This window comes from Perca flavescens, chromosome 9 (assembly GCF_004354835.1).
Source record: "Perca flavescens isolate YP-PL-M2 chromosome 9, PFLA_1.0, whole genome shotgun sequence".
NCBI lineage: Eukaryota > Metazoa > Chordata > Actinopteri > Perciformes > Percidae > Perca > Perca flavescens.
This window is the reverse complement of record NC_041339.1, coordinates 21516820-21536138: the sequence shown is the minus strand read 5'-3', so window position 1 is coordinate 21536138 and position 19319 is coordinate 21516820. Positions and strand designations below refer to the sequence as shown.

At 43.8% G+C, this 19319-nt stretch overlaps 1 protein-coding gene across 1 annotated transcript in view; it reads right to left on the bottom strand.

Moving 5' to 3' along the window:
• Nucleotides 1-16725, bottom strand: part of her6 (hairy-related 6) — a 69231-nt gene extending 52506 nt beyond the window's left edge. Inside the window, exons 1-2 of the mRNA XM_028587342.1 lie at nt 16625-16725; nt 15956-16103 (exon numbers count right to left, since the gene is read on the bottom strand). The gene's annotated coding sequence lies outside the window, so the exon portion shown is untranslated. The remainder of the gene's footprint in view (nt 1-15955; nt 16104-16624) is intronic.
• Nucleotides 16726-19319: the final 2594 nt, after the last annotated feature.

Below are 19319 nucleotides of genomic sequence, written 5' to 3'. Positions count from 1 at the left end.
CAATTACTACTTAAAGTAGAGCATTTAAGACAGACAAGGGATAGGACAGACAACAAAAGACAGGGCAGAAGTTGACTTGTAACAGAGCACTGATTGTTATAAGTTAGGTTCACCGTGAGGTGAAGGTAGAATATAAGAACTTTCTTGAGATTTGCGTGGTTGAAATCACCAACAAAAATAAATAGTCCATCCGGATGTGCGCTTTGGAGCTCACTGATAGCTCCGTAAAGTTCAGCTAACGCATTGGTAGCATTAGCGCTTGGTGGGATGTAAACACGGAGTATAAACACAGCCGTGAATTTGCGTGGAATGTAGAACGGTCGGCATTTAACAGTCACAAACTCCACCAGCGATGAGCAGTAGTTGGATAGAAGCACCGCATTTCTGCACCAGTCCGTGTTAACATATATGCACAGCTCTGCTCGGAAGGCTAGCAGGCCGGGTAGCTGGATAGCGGAGTCCGGTACACTGTTGTTCAGCCAGTTGTTTCCACAAAAACAAAAAACACAACAGTCTCTGAAATCGCGTTGGGAGTTTTGTTGAAGTTGGATGTAGTCCAGTTTGTTGTCTAATGAGCGGACATTTGCAAGCAGGATGGATGGGACAGGTGGCCGGCTAGCGTTAGCTTTCCATCTAGCTTGAACTCTTGCCCTCGTTCCGCGTTTCCACTTTCTCACACACCACTTTCAATGTCCCCTTCCCCGGCTAGCGGCATCAAGTGACACTGCAGGCTGAGGTGCTGGTCTGTGTAGCAGGCGAAGCTTGCATAGTGTGTCGAGTATTCCGTCTGTAATAAAGTTTCCTGCATATTCTCCGATCCATACCAGTGTATCCTGGTGGTACACATGTGAGGTAGTTTGAATGCACATAATTGCAAGGTTGCTGCTGAAAAGAGAGAGAGCCTGTTAGCTTAGCTTCAAGACGGCTGACACTATTTGGTATTTTTGCTATTTGGAGAGAGGTCCCACCTCCTATGGGTGGGTTGAAAACATGCGGAACTAGCTCCTAGCTGTAGTCTCTAGCCTTTGGCCAAAAAAGCCTCAGATGATGCAAAATGACGATTTTTGCGTCATCGGAGGTTTTTTCCCAGACACACAATACAGAGAGCTCTCGTCTCAGGGGGACATGAGGGAGGGAAGCACGGTCACTCGAAAATACAACCAGGTTTCCACTGATACAAAGCTTAATGCTCATCAGTGAAGTATCCCTTTAAGCCTCTATGCAGTTATGCATTAGAGCCCTCAACACATGCTGCTTGGCGTATCCGCCGAGCTGTGATGAATTAATCAGAACACATTAATTTCACATGAGTATGAAAGGCACTCTTGCCACCCTCCTACTCCTCACTAGAACACTTGCTGTCATTTTCACACACACTCATACTCACCACACTTCAGCTTGTGGTGACGTGAGTGACGCAAGGAGGGATGTCGTCAATTAACTGCGGTCTCTTAAAAGATGAGATGACTCAAAATATTGTTTTCTTGCATATTTCTACAAAAAGAGCAGTGTCAAATAGGATACTTGCATCGAGATCAAGAGACCATAGAAATACATTTTTAAAAGTCACGACTGCCAATACCACATATACAAATCTAATTGCTAGGGCTCTAATATTACTAAGTTAAGATGAACCTTAATTCCCATTATTGTCACTGGAATTACTAAATAACTGCAGCTACAACAGAACTGGAACTGAACATCTGATACTGATTTAAAAGAATGTGTGCTATGTGAACTATTGATAGATTAACTGAGATGTTGGCAGTTTACAGATCTGCATAAGTAAAATGAGCATGCATGGGCAGCCATAAATATGCATATGACAAATTCATGAATTAAAAATTGAATGAATGAAGTTAAATTCTAACAAATATCACAACATGATAGGAAATGTATTATGTTAAAAGGACTATGACAGGATTATCTGTGAATTGTTTTTACCTCATAGGTTTAATACCCTAATGAAAAGTTCAGTCAGGAACAGTCTCGTCATAGATTTAACCATTTATTGCAACAAATGGAAAAACAGTTCTATTTCGTATAGGGCTTCGCCCTCTAAGAGCTGTTGCTGTTGTGTTTATCCCTCGCACATGCGCAGTCGTGAAGATTTCTTTCGCGCCCTTGTGCCCTGCACGGGCACATTATACAAAAATGTGATGATGTCCAACACGTTTTATGAAGAAGAAAGCCTTAAGTTTTAAAAAAAAGGATTAGACATATGACCCACTATGTTCTGCTACATGTCTGCATGTACCATGTTGACAATGTGACATGACGTGAGACAGGAAAATAGGCCTGGCCTACCATAGGCTACGTGTTGAAGTTCAGTTGGAAAATGTGTGGCTAAGCCTTTTGCTAATATTTTTATTTAATTCCCAGTACAATTGACCATATCTACACACTACACAACTTCTGCACTACAAATTTCGCCAAGATTGAAAAGGCAAAAGTATGTGTCGCACAGATGAATGCTATATCACACCATGAGCTGACTGCTGACTGAATTGCAAGAGAAGAGTTAAAACAGACAATCACTTGTGTGCAAATGATGACATCACCCAATCATGTGCGATTCCCACACAGGGGATTCCAATCAAAGTAACAAGTTCCATTTGGCAAACACGTGCCACCCACCCTTCCCCCAACCTAGAACGTATCCCAATGTTACAGTTATTATTGCAGTGTTGTGAACAGAGAAGCATGTAGCCAGCGCAGCAGCAGAACGGCTGTGTCTGTGCCTGCCCTGTGGGGAAAGAGATTTTCAGCATCTGTCACTCAAGAATTATGTGTTATTTATTTATTTTTACTAAACTGAGATTGAGGTTTTCAAAAAAAGTGGTGGGTACAAAATGACTAATGACGAAATCTGATAGGTACGGGTACCCACCGTAACCACCGAAATCAACGCCTATTTGCACGGGCCTCTCTTACGTCCCCAGTTACTGTATATTACAGCTGCAAGACCAGAGATCTGCTCCCTAATTTTCTTCAGCAACAAGCAGTTTTTTTAAAGATTCTTTTTTGGGCATTTTCAGCCTTTATTTTTTGATAGGACAGCAGAAGACATGAAAGGGGAGAGAGATGGGGAATGACGTGCAGCAAAGGGCCGCAGGTCAGAGTCGAACCTGGGCCCACTGCATCGAGGAGTAAACCTCTATATATGGGCGCACACTCTACCAACTGAGCTATCCGGGCGCACAGCGACAAGCAGTTTCGAAGACTTCGAAGAACGGCGGTGTCCGCCAGTGTACCAATTGACAGACCGTGGGACCTTTAACTAACGTTAAACGTGTTTTTGTTGTTCCTGATCGTTAACATGCTTATCTATATAAACGATGGATGTATTTAGACAACCTTGGATGTATCGTAAGATAATTATTCAACCCTAAACCCACATCAGAAACCTGTTGTGCGTTCTCTCACACCTCCGAGCACACTCCACGAGAGCGCTATCAGCGTCTGCGGCCCTCCTCAGAGGTATGACATGGCCGACATCTGCGCAGCGGCATCCTGGGCATCCCTGTGCCCGTTCGTCCGGTTTTATCTCCGTGATGTGTCAGAGTCCTCCATGACTCACTCGGTCTTATCCACACTTGACGGCAGACGATGTGCTGTTAGATCTGGTCCTGCACTGAGTGGCTGTGAGGAATGCGTTTCTGCAGTTATTAAAGTGTGATATAATTTTTTTTGTCATTGTAAAGCACCTTCACAATCCACATGACATTTCATGGTGATGACAAAATAATATGTTGTTTGATACATTAAAACTTGTTCGGTGTGAGTAGGAAGAGGAATTAGTTTATGTTCTGCTTGTGGACCTTTGTGTTGCAGGTGGCATTGAGTACATCCGCTTTACCCTTAACCCAATAGCAACAGCTCTTAAAGAGTGAAGCCTATAAGGAATAGAACGATAGTTACGTATTGTAACTCCAGAGTCTATGCGTATAGAGCTCAACAGTGTGGTTCCGGAAGTAAAAATCAGGAAGTAGACTGACCACGAGCTACGTGGTTGTGAAACAAAAGTTTCTGCTCCTGTAGAAGCTAGAAGTCTTTTTTGTAATCAACCTTGTTTTAAGAAAAACATGTTTTATCCGCGATCTAATGGAGAAAAACTACACTACCCACAACCCTAGGCGTAACAGCGACGTCTCTGATTGGTCCAACTCTCTGTTACCATAGAAACGTTTACCGTACCCGCGAAACCGCAAACGGCTAGAGCGAGCTTCTACCATTGAAGTCTATGATAGTTTCTGTACACGGCCTTGTACCTTTTTCAAAAGGTTTTTAAGCTCACTATTTATCTCGTAGCTGGTTGACTTGGTTTTCAGACTTAAAACTCTATATACAAGCAATTATCGAAACGTCAATGAAACAATTGAATGTGGAAAAACACTTTCGGAACCACAGCCATTAAAAAAGTGGGCAGTCACTGTTGAGCTCTATAAGTATAGCCCTCTAAGATCCAGGCCACCTGCTTCACTAAGATTGGCTGAAGAAAAATGCTGATGTTGGGAGCAGATCTCTGTTCTTGCAGCTGTAATATACAGTAACTGCAGACGTAAGAGAGGTCCGTGCAGGGCACAGGGGCGCGAAAGTAATCTTCACGACTGCGCTTGCTCAAGGAATAAACCAAATAGCAACAGCTCTTAGAGGGCTATGCCTATATTCATAGAATCTGGCGTTACAATACGTAACTATGGTTATGCTTGGTGCTGATGGCTCCGCTCTTGATAATGCTCCCCGGACCAGCCAAGGAGCATGCTAAGCTAAAACAGGGAGCGCTTTGCAGAAACCCCCTTGGGTATAAAAGAGTGAGCCAAAAGAAAGACAGTGAAAAACATTTTAAACTTTTGAGTCATGTAAGGACTCTGAACTAAAAAGGTGGAGGCTGGGGAGGAGGAGGCAAAGCTTGCCAGCAGCAGCAGCAGTGAGTGAAGCAGCGTCAGTTTAGCAGGGATCAGTGAGGAGGCAGTTATATTTAAAAGGTCCACCTTGATGTGAGAATGGCTGTGATTGGTGTGTGTCTGATAGGAATGATAATTCAATCAGCATGCGTGTGACTTCCGTGTCCTGCATGAACTAACTTCATTCATAGCACAGATTGCTGACAACATGCTTTAATCTGCCGGTTTCTATCCTTGCCTCACTCTATCACTCACCGACTGTTTGAGAGGGTTTGCGGATAAGGATAGTTCCTTTAAATCACCCTGAAATCAACTTTATGTCTTCAGACTCAGGTTGAGTAACCCATGTATAAAGAGTTTGATTGCAATTAATACCAACTCATTTACATTAAACTCAAATGCACTTCTAACCTCACCCCTGATAGAAAAAATAAAATGAGGGAAAGTGTTCCACTATAACTCAAGCAAACTGCATTAGTCACATCATAAGTTGCACCAAAGATGCACACAGCACATACTGTGATATAGCAATCATAATTCATCCAAACGTTAGATATGAGAAACCACACTTTGGAGAGGCTGTTGTCCTGAATAGGTGACACATTGTTGTGTATTAATTGAGTTTCTGGACACAAAGTCTGGCAGTGAAAGTCGTGGATGACTTCATCACCTTTCATCTTGCATCAATGACTGACTATTTTAACAAGTACTTCACAGACGTCAACACTGATGAGTAGGTCTGACCCATTTATTCCTGCTGTCATGGCATGTGAATGCTTCAAGTCAAAACTGAGAGGCAATCAATGGCAAAATCCTCCATTCAGAAACTGAAACAGGGCAGTACTTCTCGCCCGCTGTTCAACCTAAATATCCAAAGGTGTTTACCCAGTCCCTGTAAATTCTTCTTTGGCTCTCCCACAATGTTGAAGACATAAGGTTTTTTTCCCCCAAGATTACAGTATATTTTGGGCATTTCTTCGGCCTTTATTTGATAGGACAGCTGAAGACATGAAAGGGGATAGAGAGGGGGAATGACGTGCAGCAAAGGGCTACAGGTCGGAATTGGACCCGCGGCCGCTGCGGCAAGGACTGAGCCTCTGTTCATGGGACGCACACTCAACCAGGTGAGCTACCCAGATGCCCCAAGACATGAGGGTTTGACCTGTAACGAATTCCGGACACAAGCCGACGCATTAAGCACTGTAAAAGTCCCATAAAATATCAATGCGTTGAAAGATGAGCCTGATTGGTTTACCTGTCTCTGGGGGCAGGTCTTACATGCACACTAAAGTTTGATTGACACATTTTAGGCAAATCATTTGGGAGAAATCTTGAAAAAACAGTCCATAGACACGGTGTCGACGATGGCTGGTAATTTCACGTCAGACAAAATGCCTCTGTAAATGAGTTTTTTTCTCTTAAAGTGCCCATATTATGAAAAAAATCACTTTTTCTGGGATTTGGGGTGTTATTTTGTGTTATTTTGTGTCTCTGGTGCTTCCACACACTACACACACGCTACGTCGTTCTCAATAGCAAAGCACTGCTACAACACACACAAGTTCACCATAATCTACAAAAGAACTACTTACATGTGCGCCCTCATTTAGAAGTCTCCCAGCTAATCCTGCCTTGTAACTGACCAAAGTTGGAGAAACAGGCGTTCTTTGACTGTCTCTAGAGTTAGCTAGCTGACATGCTCTACATCTGAGCTACTGAGCATGTGCGAGTGCAATCAAAGATAGTTCAGCAGAAGAAGATGAAAAGAGGTCTCACTCTGTAGCTAAAACAGAAACCAGGTGAGATAGAGCTGTGCAGTACAACAAAAATATGGTGTTTTTTGAAAATTAAACCATGTAAACCTATTCTGGTACAACCTTAAAATACAGTTATGAACCTGAAAATGAGCATAATATGGGCGCTTTAAGAAGTCAAAATCTTTGCAAAAAGTAACTCATAAATACTCTATGAGACCTTAAGAACGTTTATGTCATTTTGATGGTGGATGCTTTAAAACAGTACTTTGCGATTTTAAGTCTTTCCCTTTGCCTGTTGTCCTGGCCAAAGACTCTCCCCTAGCCATTTTCTGAACGCTCATTCTGGCGCACTTTAGAAACTCAAGTTGATTTCTCCTAAATGACTGGCTCTTGAAACTGGAGGTTGATTGGAGTCGAAACAGGATGAGACAAGGATGACATATATGTATATATTGCCCATAAAATAAAGTATTTATTTATAGAATTTGCGGGAAAAAGTGTCCGGAATACTGTGAGCCTACGTTATTCATACCAAGAACAGAACCATCATGCAGTGTTGACACATCATAGGCACCAAAAGTAATTTGCTGACCATATCATACAAAATATTTCAGGGATTTGGTGTCAGTAGTAGTGTGGATGTTGTACTGAAAATTGAAATCAGAATTTCCGAGTTCCCAGTCGGAAATGTCAACTGGAACGCTGCCTGAAGTTGGATTTCCGACTTGGAAAGTTGGCAGAACCTTACCAACCCTAGTCAATATTAACAACGTTTCCTTTCTGGGATTGTTCAGGTGCCACCGGAAATTCCGCCGGATGTCTCTCATTTCGGCCGGATGTCCGTCACGTTCCGCTTTCTTTGTGTTGGTATTTTAAACTCCGATTTATAAGGACTATGGTTAACTGCTCATCTGTTCTCTGCAGGGCAAATCAAGACAGCTAGCTAGACTACTGAAACTTCGAACGTACACGTTCCACTAAAACAAGTTCCTTCCCGAGGCTATTTTGCCCAAGACGATTGTGATTGGTTTAAAGAAATGCCAATGAACCAGAGCATGTTTTTCTGCCATCCTGAATGTTGTGTAGACTAGCCAGACCCTCCTCCGCAGCGCTGTGGAGGAAGGTCAAGACTATACCGACCACAACATCACCTTCCACCCATGGCTGCTCCGAGCATCAACAGTAATGAAAGCTGTAGCAATATTCTGTTTATTAGCACTTCTGTCTTATTTGTGTCTCATTAAATCAGTCGTACACAGTACTGCCCATCTTTTATCAGTGGACATGCTACGGTGTTTGCACGTGCAAAATACAGCATAATTAGGGTTGGGTACCGAAACCCGGTGATAAAATGGCACTAGTGCCAAAACGACCGGTATCTACCGGACCGAATAGCAAAGCAGATTTCGGTGCCACTTAAATGCCTGCGCTGTTCTCCGATGCTCTGAAACAAACGTTAGAGGCAACAGGCACGTCACTGCATGGTACACTATAGTTAATATTACACTTGATAGCAGGTAATGTTAAAGTTAGCCTACCATTAGCTAGTAACTGGCTTAAACATGGTTAAAATGCTGACAGCTTAATGGTGTAAAGTGTGACTGTATTTCACTGTAGAGAATTCCAACACCAGGACATAGGCTAACAGTCTGCAGCTGCCGTTGTCAGAAAAACAACTTAGACGGGGAGTTTACTTAAAAGTAGTAAGCCTCTTGATGCATTCAAAGTTATTGGAAAATACCCTTTTCCCATCCAGTCGTAGTAGTTGTCGTTTTAACAGCAATTTACTGGTGAAGTAAGTTATTATTAGAAGTTATTATTAAATTGTTTATAAATCATAACATTTTGACCACATGGCCTTAGCGATAAACAAGCTGTTCTTTAATGTCGGCGACTGTTATTTGTGCTCCCAACAAACAATACCCAATCCTAAGCATAATGCACTGTTATCCACTGGTATTGCTAACAATAGATAACCTGGCTAAAGTCCCCCTACCCCGTTTTTCCGACTTGTTACTGGAATGCGTTCAACTCAGGTGTGACGTCATTCCCAGTTTTGACCCCTTCAGAGGACCTCCGAGGTAAATAAAACACAGCATCTGATCATAAATCCCTTCTGGCCTCGGAACCCCAGGAGGAGCTGGATGATGTGGCTGGGGTCGTCTGGGCTACCTTGCTTATCCTGCTGCTGGATAACAGGTCAGGATAGATGAATTTTTATGTTTACAGCAAAACAATGTTCTTTAAATTGTTCCCATTATTACACACTGTTGTATTCAAGAGCTCTATAAAACAAGACGAATACTGTAGGTGTCCATGAGTTCAAAAAACTTCAAGGTGCTTCAGCATACATGTTGTACCTGCCAGATCCTCCAGTTCAGTTTTGTCAATGGGAATCAACGTATGTTCTCACACATACACACTGTTTCAGGCATGCACAGCTCCGCTCTAAGTGCACATCACAGTGTAAAACTATGTGGTTTTTTCTAACAATCATTGTAATGTGTAATACAGCAACACTCCTTGTGAAAGTATTTAATGCCACAGCCAAACGTAAACTAAACCACGTCCCCATTATGATCCCTGTTATTAATGCAACCAGAATGAGCCATTTCAAAGCTGTATGAAGGAATTTAGCTATTCATATTATCTATCAAAGGCATTTCAGAAGTGGGCTGGCTCTTATTTAATGCTCACATGGAAGAAACAGCAATGGAACAGAACTACCTAATCACACACAGACAATAACCAATTTCTCCCTGCTGCCTCTTTAAAGGAACCCAAAAAAAGCCCTGAATCTAAATCTGAATCTAAATCTAAACAAAATACATTTATGTCTCCTTTACTTCAAACAAGTTAGACCAAGAAAATTCACAAGAGACCAAATTCCTGTCTGAGCAGATGAAATAGTTTTCTTTAACCAAGGGATGTCTTTTCTGTGGGCGCATCCCAAATGAGGGGGTCAGACAAGTTAAGGCTTGTCCTAAAACGGACACATGTTCGCCATTGTCAAGCCGACTTCTTTCCCAGCCAGGAGATCAATGCGACCTGTCAGAAGTCACCCACTTGCTGTCAGACGTAAGAATGATGCTTTAGGGGAGCTGGGGATAGGGGAGGGGGAGGACAGCAAATTATGTAGCAGAATCTCATAGGGCAGTCTGCATTTTTGCATTTTAATTTCAGAGGAGGTGGGGGGTAATGGTTAAGAATCGAGGCCCTCTGGGGGTGGTCGTTGACAATGACCACTCGCATCCTGCAGGTAGAACAAACTGGGGACAGATGAGAGCTGGCAGATGTGGCAGATACTGTTGGCATCTGTTGCTTCTTACAGCCATAAATGGTACTTAATGTTAATGAAGAAATGTGGATAAAATTAGACTTTTGGCAACTTCTATGAGTGAAAAACAAATTCCAACTAGGTGGACAACAAGAGAAAAGTCTTAAGTCACTGAAACAGATATTTAGGTCAATTTGTGCTACAAGACAATGGAAATCTTACTAATTGTTCCTTTAAATTAGCATGGCCAGGACATATAATAGCACCAGCTAAAAAAAACACCAGAATGATAATTTTGCAATTCTGTCAGTAAAGTTATGGTCAGTGTAAGGTCAGTAGTGTTGACTCCAACCACCACCAGCCTGGCTGTCAATCAGTCAGGCCCTGATCTAGTGACCATATGTGATGTGTGTTTGGGTGCAGCAGGTCTGATTGACAGCTGCCCCTCCTCGAGCCCCGGCCACAGCACCTGCTTTGTCAGTCGGCTCAGCCGACACGTGTCCCTCTTTGTGGCCCCACGCAGTTCCCCCACTGTCAGAGCTGAGGGGCGACTCAACAGGCAAACACATCCAGGGCTTTTACCAAGGGTGCTGACTGACCGACCGATAGGGGCTATGTGAGGAGGGTTAGAAGGGGGTTGTTGTTGAAGGAAGGATGGAAGGTAGTGAAGAGGTCAAAGGGAGGTGGTATGTTAAGATAAGGTAAACTACGGGGCAAACTACAGGTTAACAGCTAGATGGTGACTTCCACAGCATGGATGATAGTGGGTGGGATGGGTGGGGCAAACGAGATAAGCAGGACAGCCAATCATCTGTCAACTTTACAGCCCGTAACAAATGAGCAGAGCTGCAGCAGAGAGAAGGGGGCCGGGGCAGAAAGGATTGATTGGTGGCTAGAGGGGGCAGTGGGCGGGCAACTGTCAGTCATCTGGCCTTGTGAGGCCTGGGGCACACCTGTGCACCTTTTGCATAGGGCTGGACGACCCTTTTAATGGTGGGTCAGTGCAGGGCAGTGTGATGAGTAAAGCAGGATGGGGATGTTGTTATGTAGCATATAAAAGGGCTGCTATCCCCCAATGTAGATCACCTGAGTGATAGCAGAGCAGGTCAGCGAACCAAAGGCATTGTTCTGATCTTACGCATTTTATGGCCCTTCCAAATTTGGCTTATATTGTACCGGCTATTAAAACACTGAGGAGTAACCCCTATAATTAGCAGGAACATACTTTGTTATCTCAAAGCACTTTATTCTCTGATCACAGGCGAAATAAAAAGAACATGCCAACCTAAAGATTTACAGTATGAGGGCCATGACAACAATGTATGTCTTATTTATTTTATTTTAACACTGTACACAACTCTATGTATTTACATTATACACCCTATGTAACATATTCATGTAAATATGCAACACTGCACTAATTCTGGATCTCCGCCCTGTGGTGTTTCCACTAGGCAGGCAAACTTTCTCATGTTAAACAAAGGAACTCATTCACTGACCGCTAAGCACGGGTGAACAACTGTACAACAGGAGTAGGTGTGGGAACATGAACCATCTATCCTGTCCACATCTGCAACGCACTTCCTCCCCCACAGATGAGGCAGCTGTTGTACGGTAAACTGTGCCGTGCGGCTCCCTCCTCGGTCAGAGCACTTTTCCCATTGTTAGGATGAAAAGCGCCGCAGCGGTGGTGGCCCCAGTCCTCAGGAGCAATGGCTGGCTGGAGCTTATTTTGGTTGGGCTTTCCCAAATAAACACACCAGGACCTTGCAGCCGCAGCTGTGGGCCTCTCCCTGTCTGACCTGCTCTCCTGTGACTCCTCCACTCACAGAGAGAAAGAGAGAGAAAACAAGTAAGGGGGAAAGAGACAACTAGCCCAAGCCAAAGCCTGCAGAGGTTAGAAGGGCCGAATGCTGCTTATTAACGGAGTCAGGTCTTTCCCACGCCTGCAGGCCTCGTGTGTGCAGCCGGCGGCGTGCCTGCTTGCCAGAAAGTGTTTAGCTAACTCATCTACAGTCATCCTCCCACCAAGGGAGGGGGGGGTGAGGTTTGGTTTCTCACTGCTGGACAGAGAGGAAGGTTTATTCAGCAATTTTCTGTGCAAAGACCGTGAGGTTTAAAACCTAGAGGGTGAATGGAATGCAGAACGCCTTTCTTCTTTTAACCTCCTGCTCTCAATATGGATGAGAGTGTGAATTTGGAGTTTGACAGCTGAGTAAATTGGACTAATGGGCTGTGCATGCTGCGATGGAGGTCACATTGTGCCCGTTCCTGCAGCCCCGCTTGTGGGAATAAAGCTACAAACTGCTGCCTTGCTGCAAGGAACAAGGGCATGTTGTTGAAAAAGCACACCCACATGTTGGCATCACATTGTGATGAAAGGATCATCCTGGGCAGAAATATCCCAGAGCTAAATATTTTTTCCATTTAGATAAAAACTGGCATCAATACAAAATACAGAAATGTAGCTATCAGGTATGAAACTGACCTTGTCTTGCATGTTTTGCATACAAGAACATTAAATTCAATCTGGTGATGAGTATCATCAGACAGTCAAAGATCCCAGAACAAGCAAGTATGTAGAGTAGAGATGTGACAGTTTTGTTTGTATTTTTTGAATCTTTAGATATTTGAATTTAACAGCTATTGTTTGGCTTTAAATCTTTTTTTCCCCATAATAATCCGTAATAAAGTTAAAGAGGTAAAACATGAATAGTCCCACTAGTGTCCCACCCCCCTCACCCACCCACACAGCAAAACACCCACCCTCCTGAATTCCTCCTACATACAAACCCACACATACCCTCTACCTCCTACATATGTCTCCGTCCACACAAACGCCCACACACACATCCATCAACGCTAATGAATGCTCAATCACCCACCTAACTCCCACACACACACCGACTCATTCTCCAACAAATACAACAGAAGCCTACACCCTCCTACGCACAGACACATACGCTCACACACTCTTTACCCCCTGTGTTGCTCTGTTTGCACTGTCAGCCTGATGCAGAGCTGAGTCAGCAATCACCCATTGGTTTGTGTGTGTGTGTGTGTGTGTGTGTGTGTGTGTGTGTGTGTGTGTGTGTGTGTGTGTGTGTGTGTGTGTGAGCCTGCAGCCTCTCTAGGAGCACTGTGGTGAAGGAGGAAAGAGGACGGCAGCCTCTGGAGGGGACAGATGGGCAGAGAGAGAGCTCCTGGGCAGGTAGTTATCCCCAGAATGTGGGGGCGTCTTCGGGGGGGTCTTGCTAGGGGCTGAATGGCCTTTAAATGCCCCCCACCAACACCCATGGAGAGCATCTAGAGGGGGGCTATTGTCACTAAAGACTCCCTCCTCCTCCTCCTCCTCCTCCTCCTCCTCCTCCTCCTCCTCCTCCTCCCCCACTTTTTATGCTGAGTGGGTGCATCGCAGGGAGATCACTGCCTACAAACACACCTGCAGGAATGCACTGGAATGAATATGTAGAGTGTCAGCAAATGGACCGACATCTGTTATGTGGAGACACATGGCCTTCCTCAGTGAATATGAATGACATCGCTGCAAATTCCCCACTGAATTAATGTGGTCTTTTTTGCAGCAAAAACAACGGCCAACATGTTGATTACCTGCCAGGTCCAGATCCTGTTCTACAACTGACGCTAGAGTTGGTTTTAATTCATGCCGGGCTGTGTCCTTCTCCCAGCAGACCTGGGCAGCCTGAGTTTAGCCCCCCTCCCCCCCAGAGTCCTAGAAAATAATTGAAGCCAGAAATAAAAAGGTTCACCAATGAAGCAGAGAGAGAGAGAGAGAGTCAGAAGCTTGGGAGAAAGTTGGGACTGGGCATTAAATCTCCAGTCCCTTATTCTTTCAGCGCCACCACAGAGCCACGTCAAAAATTACACAGCATCTCCAGCTAGCAGGCAATTACAGTGTGGGGGGTCTATGTGTGACGCCTGTGTAGGACTGACTGGCACTCTCCTCACTGACATTCACACAGAGGTACTTACAATTTACAGCACAGGGTTCATTTTCAGATGAACCGAATCCAAGAGCCGGGCCCGCTCCCAAGGCCCTCTTTCTGTTTTTCAAAGTCGTAATTTCAAAAAAATATATAATCATTCAGGCCCAAATTGGTAGTTAATGGCTATGGTTGTACTCAAGCAATGAGTGACAGACTCAGAGAGGAAAAGCAAGCAACAGAAAGGCTGAGAGGTTGACAGAGAACTGGAGATAAAGATTGTGTTTGCCAGGGACTCTGTCTGGGCTCGATGGCGGGCCTGATGGCACCGTGTCAGTGTCATTACGTGGGTGTGTGTTCAGGAGCGGTTTCAGCCCAGACGGACGTGACACACACATTCAAGCGCTTGTCAGGAGGCCACCCACGCCTGACATCGGGAGAGTGCCAAGCCCTGACACACGGAGCGTGGTGAAGTGACAAGTTCGTCAAGAGACCGATCAGTGCCTCCTTGCCACATGTCAGTCATTATCTCTCACTCCCCCCTTTTCTCCCTCCCCTCCTCATCATCTGAATATGTTTAACTAATCATTTGTGTTTCAGATCAACATACTGTAACCTCAGTACATATCCATCTTCTGAGATATGTATTAGTGGTGAGAAATTGCAGTTAAATGACAAATATTTGACCTCCTCAGAGTATTTTATGTCCCTAATCTAGATAATAGAAAGCTCTTGTGGCAAATCATTTAATTCGGTATCGTTTAATGAAACATCACAGAGCGAAACTTATTTTTCACGTTTAATAACTTCAGACAAAGCCCAGATGTGGACACAGTGCCAGTGGTTGATATTGCCAAGTGTTGGTAATTTATTCTCCTCCAGACCTTTCTACTCATCAGAACCAACAACTGTGGACTGACAAGCCTCCCTCCAAATGTTCCTTGTGGTTTCTCTTCTGGTGTGCAAGACCTCATGCAAATGGTTAATCACCTAACTTTACTGTTTGTCCCAACTGGCAAAGTAAACAAAAGGCACACTTGGGCAGGCGTCTTAAACAAGCTGAGGAGTGTAGGAGGTTTCCAGAAATAAACCAGAGTATGCAGTTAAATCACACCCGAGGGAGGGTCAAGTGTGCCAGATTTCAAAGGGAACCCATAAAAAGACACAATCTGGTTTTCACATTTCAACAAAAGAGGCATATGTGGCTGAGATATCATGCCACCACAGTTTCCAGGGAGGGGTGTGCTATCGCCAGCGCTTACTGTAACTCAATCTCTGTTCATGCGAGGGGGATTTATGACTGTTGTTAAATCAGTGGTTCTCAATCCTGTGCCAGTGAAACCAAAATAATGAAGGTTTTCATTCCTACCACTCACTATAGCAGCTGATTATTCCTGATTTTTATATCTCAAAGGAGAGCAATTATTGGTTGACATGGAAACTGGCATTTTCTTTCTGTCTTGATGTTTGAAAATTAAACGATCATGCACAGATCTTTACAGCACACATATCACGTCATAAGTGGGATCATTTCCAAGTATTATTTCACCTGTAACAACAACCACCTGTGCCATCACATCATAAGCCCCTTCCCCTCACATCAGTTTAACATCTCTGAACAACCTCACAGCGTTGTCTAGTGCCATCTATCTCCCTGGCCGTCTATGAGACGAAGCAACACACCAAACGGGATAATCCCTTGTCAACATGTTGCTGATCCTGGGATTGGGTTGCCCCTGGGCCCTGATCTCCCCTCTGCCTCCCTCCTTCCTTCATCACTGGGTCCCTCAGGCCGACATGGGCCCTGACAAAGCCCTAATCCATCATCTTCTGTCAGGGAAGGCCGCACCACAACACCCTCCTCATGGTCCAGCATTAGCCTAATCCACTGGGCCAGGGCTTCATGAGAATGGAGCGCCCACATGGCTTCACCCCGGTTCTGTTTACTCGTCCCATCTGAGTCAACACACACCCCAGAAGGACAACAGCCACAGACAAGAGGGGAACACCATGAAGTCCCTGGACCTATCCTGAACTGTTTACTGCACCCACCAGCAGAGGAGGCTTTACCTTGTGTGGCGATGCAGTGAGTGTGTCTGGAAGGCCTCTGGTGTGGTAATAATGTAATCCCTGAAGCAAACACAGCTAGGCCTGCTGACTTCTGAAGGGTGTAGCTCGCTGTGGATGCCTCCTCTAAGGGGAAAATTACGCTCCACATCTGTGAATTGACAGCAAAAGGTGCATATAGCCTTCAGGGTGCACACACACTACATATTTACACTTGAACAGCAGACACAGCTAATGATAGTTGCAGGGTAGAAACATGAGAGTAAAGAGAGAAATTACATTTATTGTGTCAAAGTGGTGTGTCAGCAACCGTATAAGCAAATAGCTAAAAAGGTTTAGTGGTTTTGCAAACAAAACAAAAAAGGTGAGAACAGAGTTTAGCTTGTGTTTTGAAAGTTTTTAAGTTTGTTTGCCAGCTGTTTTGTCAGCTGTCCGTCACATAACAAGAGCACAACATATTCACAAATGAATGTGAGCGTACAGATAGCAGATCACAAGTCTACAAACTGTTGAGCTGAAATATCAATAAGGATAATTGATTATTGAACTTAGTGTCTCATGGTGGGAGCGATTTGAGTAATTGCTGTTGAACTAACGTTTGTATCAACCGTGTTTTATGAATGTTTGTTGTGTTATTTCAATCTTTACATGCATGCATGCGTGCTGTTATACCTGCTGAAGGCTCCACACTGCTCTGTTTGGGAGGAAGCGTCCATTGATCCGTGCTGTCCTGCCTCCACTTCCCTCACGCTGCGTTTCAGTGACCATTCAGAGCCAACACCTCCCTCTAGTGGTGGAGGTATGAACAGCATGGTCAATTATACACTATATTACAGTCCTATTCCATATTTATAATGATTTAATCTCAACATGTAAACATTTCACAGTTCACCACAGATATGGCCTAGTGTTGTTTTAATTTAATCTTGTTGAATCATCCCACATCATGTTTGAGAGGCTCTTACTGTATGCATTTGGCAAAACGCTGAAACACTGTCATGACGCCTTCCCTTTTGTAATAGATGTAAAGGTGAATATCAATTTACTTTTGATTTATCATATTAAAGTTGCAAAAAGAAACTGCAGTTTACACAAACATGCTCATATAGTTTGTTGTAGTTTAATGTTGCTCTCATTTACAAACACCCACTAAGTTCAACACAGAAACTTAAACCACATTAAAAAATTCAAAAAAATGAACCAACATTTTTTGATATGGTCTAAGATCATACATAAAAATGGAAGGATTTTTTTTTAGGAAGGGCGTGGGGGGGGTGGGAGGGGGGATTTTAATGTTGTTGTCTGTTGAAGAATTACTAACATCAGGATAATAAATAAGAGATGGGATGACACACATTCTTATATTTAAAACACATTTTAATATTTTGCTTGGCAAATTGCTTCCCTTGATTGAATTGGCAGCAAATTGACCCCAGATCTTGGTGAAAGCCAAGATGATGCACTCAGTAAACATTCCTATTGGAGAGGAAAAACACACCTGAGCCTGGAGGTGTGGGAGCCACGTGTGGAGGGAATTGAACCCAGGTCTTATTTTCCCTAACACTGACACCCAGGATGGCTCGTCCCTTTCCATGCTTGAGTTACCTTCCCTGTCTCCCTTTATCCTTTATACCTAGGCCTATGTGATGAGCCCATGTCCCTGAGGGCCCATCTACACAAAGTTTCACATTCTCTGCAACACATATTGTCTGGCCTGAGATGAACAGACAAGGAATTCTGGCAGGAGAGGGAGTTATTCTGCCTTAAGGGGAGAGGGAGCTGGTAGGGGGATATTTCAGGATCTCCTGTGGCTTTGTTGGCATCCCATACAGCTTTGTTATCAGCTCCATTTGGGAATTAGGGGATATTCGAGGGGAATCCTGGGCTGCGGGTAGGGTGGGACAGACTTGGCAGTAACATGTATAAGTAAAATGTGCATTTGATTTGTGTTGAATGTACCGGGTTGTTATATTTTTATATTTTACATTGGGATTTTCTTTTTTATTTCATTGCGAAATATGCTTTTCATTCCAGTAGTATTTCAGCTTGAGTAACAGATTTTTATTGTTCAGAGGTGATACTGATATAACTATAAGGTTAAGAAGAAGATGTTCATAAGTGTCTAAACTCCAACTTTTAATGTTGAATACATGTAGACGTTTTACACTGTAAAACTAAATACAAGTACTCCTATGTATTTGAGGAATTTCTGTGCTGTTTTTGTAAATACATTTTTATTTAAATATATTAATTAAGTGGTATCTTTACTTTTGGCAAGGAAATATATCATGTAAGCCACTTTGCAACCACATTGCTTCCAAAACTGTAATTACTGTAACTGTAAAACTGGACTTAGAGTCTGGCTATACAAATTAATATTAACATTTGAAAAGTTAATAAGAGGTTCAACAATAATATTAATGTAATCATAAACAAGTCAAGTTAATGTAATTAGCCTGGCACTGCACCTTTAAGTCAGTGATGAACATCAACGCAAGAAAAACAGAATAATCAGGTGATACTAAGTTGAATTTAAAAAAAGGACAGAAAGGCATTGCAAAATAATTGGGGAACATTTAAAGTTGGCATATTTTAAAAATATAAAACCAGTGGGCTGTAACAAAACTTTCAATGACAACAGTTTTCTTCTCTAAAGCCCTTGCGATTCAGTCACCGTACCCTTCAGGGAGCTGTCGGACTGCAGCGTTGACACACCTTGGCCTGTGTGTGCTGCCTCTGCAGCGTCTGTCATTTGTAATGCAGCGGGCCTCTCGGCCTCTCAGCTGCTCCCCGCACGCTGCACCTCCTCGGCTGGTGAATAGGCAGCAGCTACATTAAACCCCTCTGCCCCAAAGCACTTTCACCTGCTTAGTAAAGGCTGCCCGGATAATACGGGATCACCTTGCACCGCCTGGAGCTCCACTGAACACACAGCCCACAGATGAGCTGCTCCATGACAGACAGAGTATGTGTGCGTGCGTTTGTGTGCGTGCGTGTGTGCGTGTGTGTGTGTTTAGTGCATAGACTGTATAAGGTTTAGTGAGACGCCTTGTGTATGACAAGTGGTCCATACATTTTTTGCTGCTCGGTGTGCACACCCAGAGGGTATGTGTATGTTGTATGTGTGTGTGTGTGTGTGTGTGTGTGTGTGTGTGTGTGAGTAGTGTGTGGTGGGGTGTGTATGTGCATGTGCTTGTACATTTCATGGTTATATTTTCGTTTTCTCGTTCAAAATGCCAGCTTGATCTGAGGACACCCCCGTCGTCAGTTGGATGGGGTCCTGTGTCCTTTTCACTGTTGTTCAGAGGAATTTTCTCATTAAGAAACCTGCTCAACTGCCCTAAATTACTTCACAGACTAAGCTGCT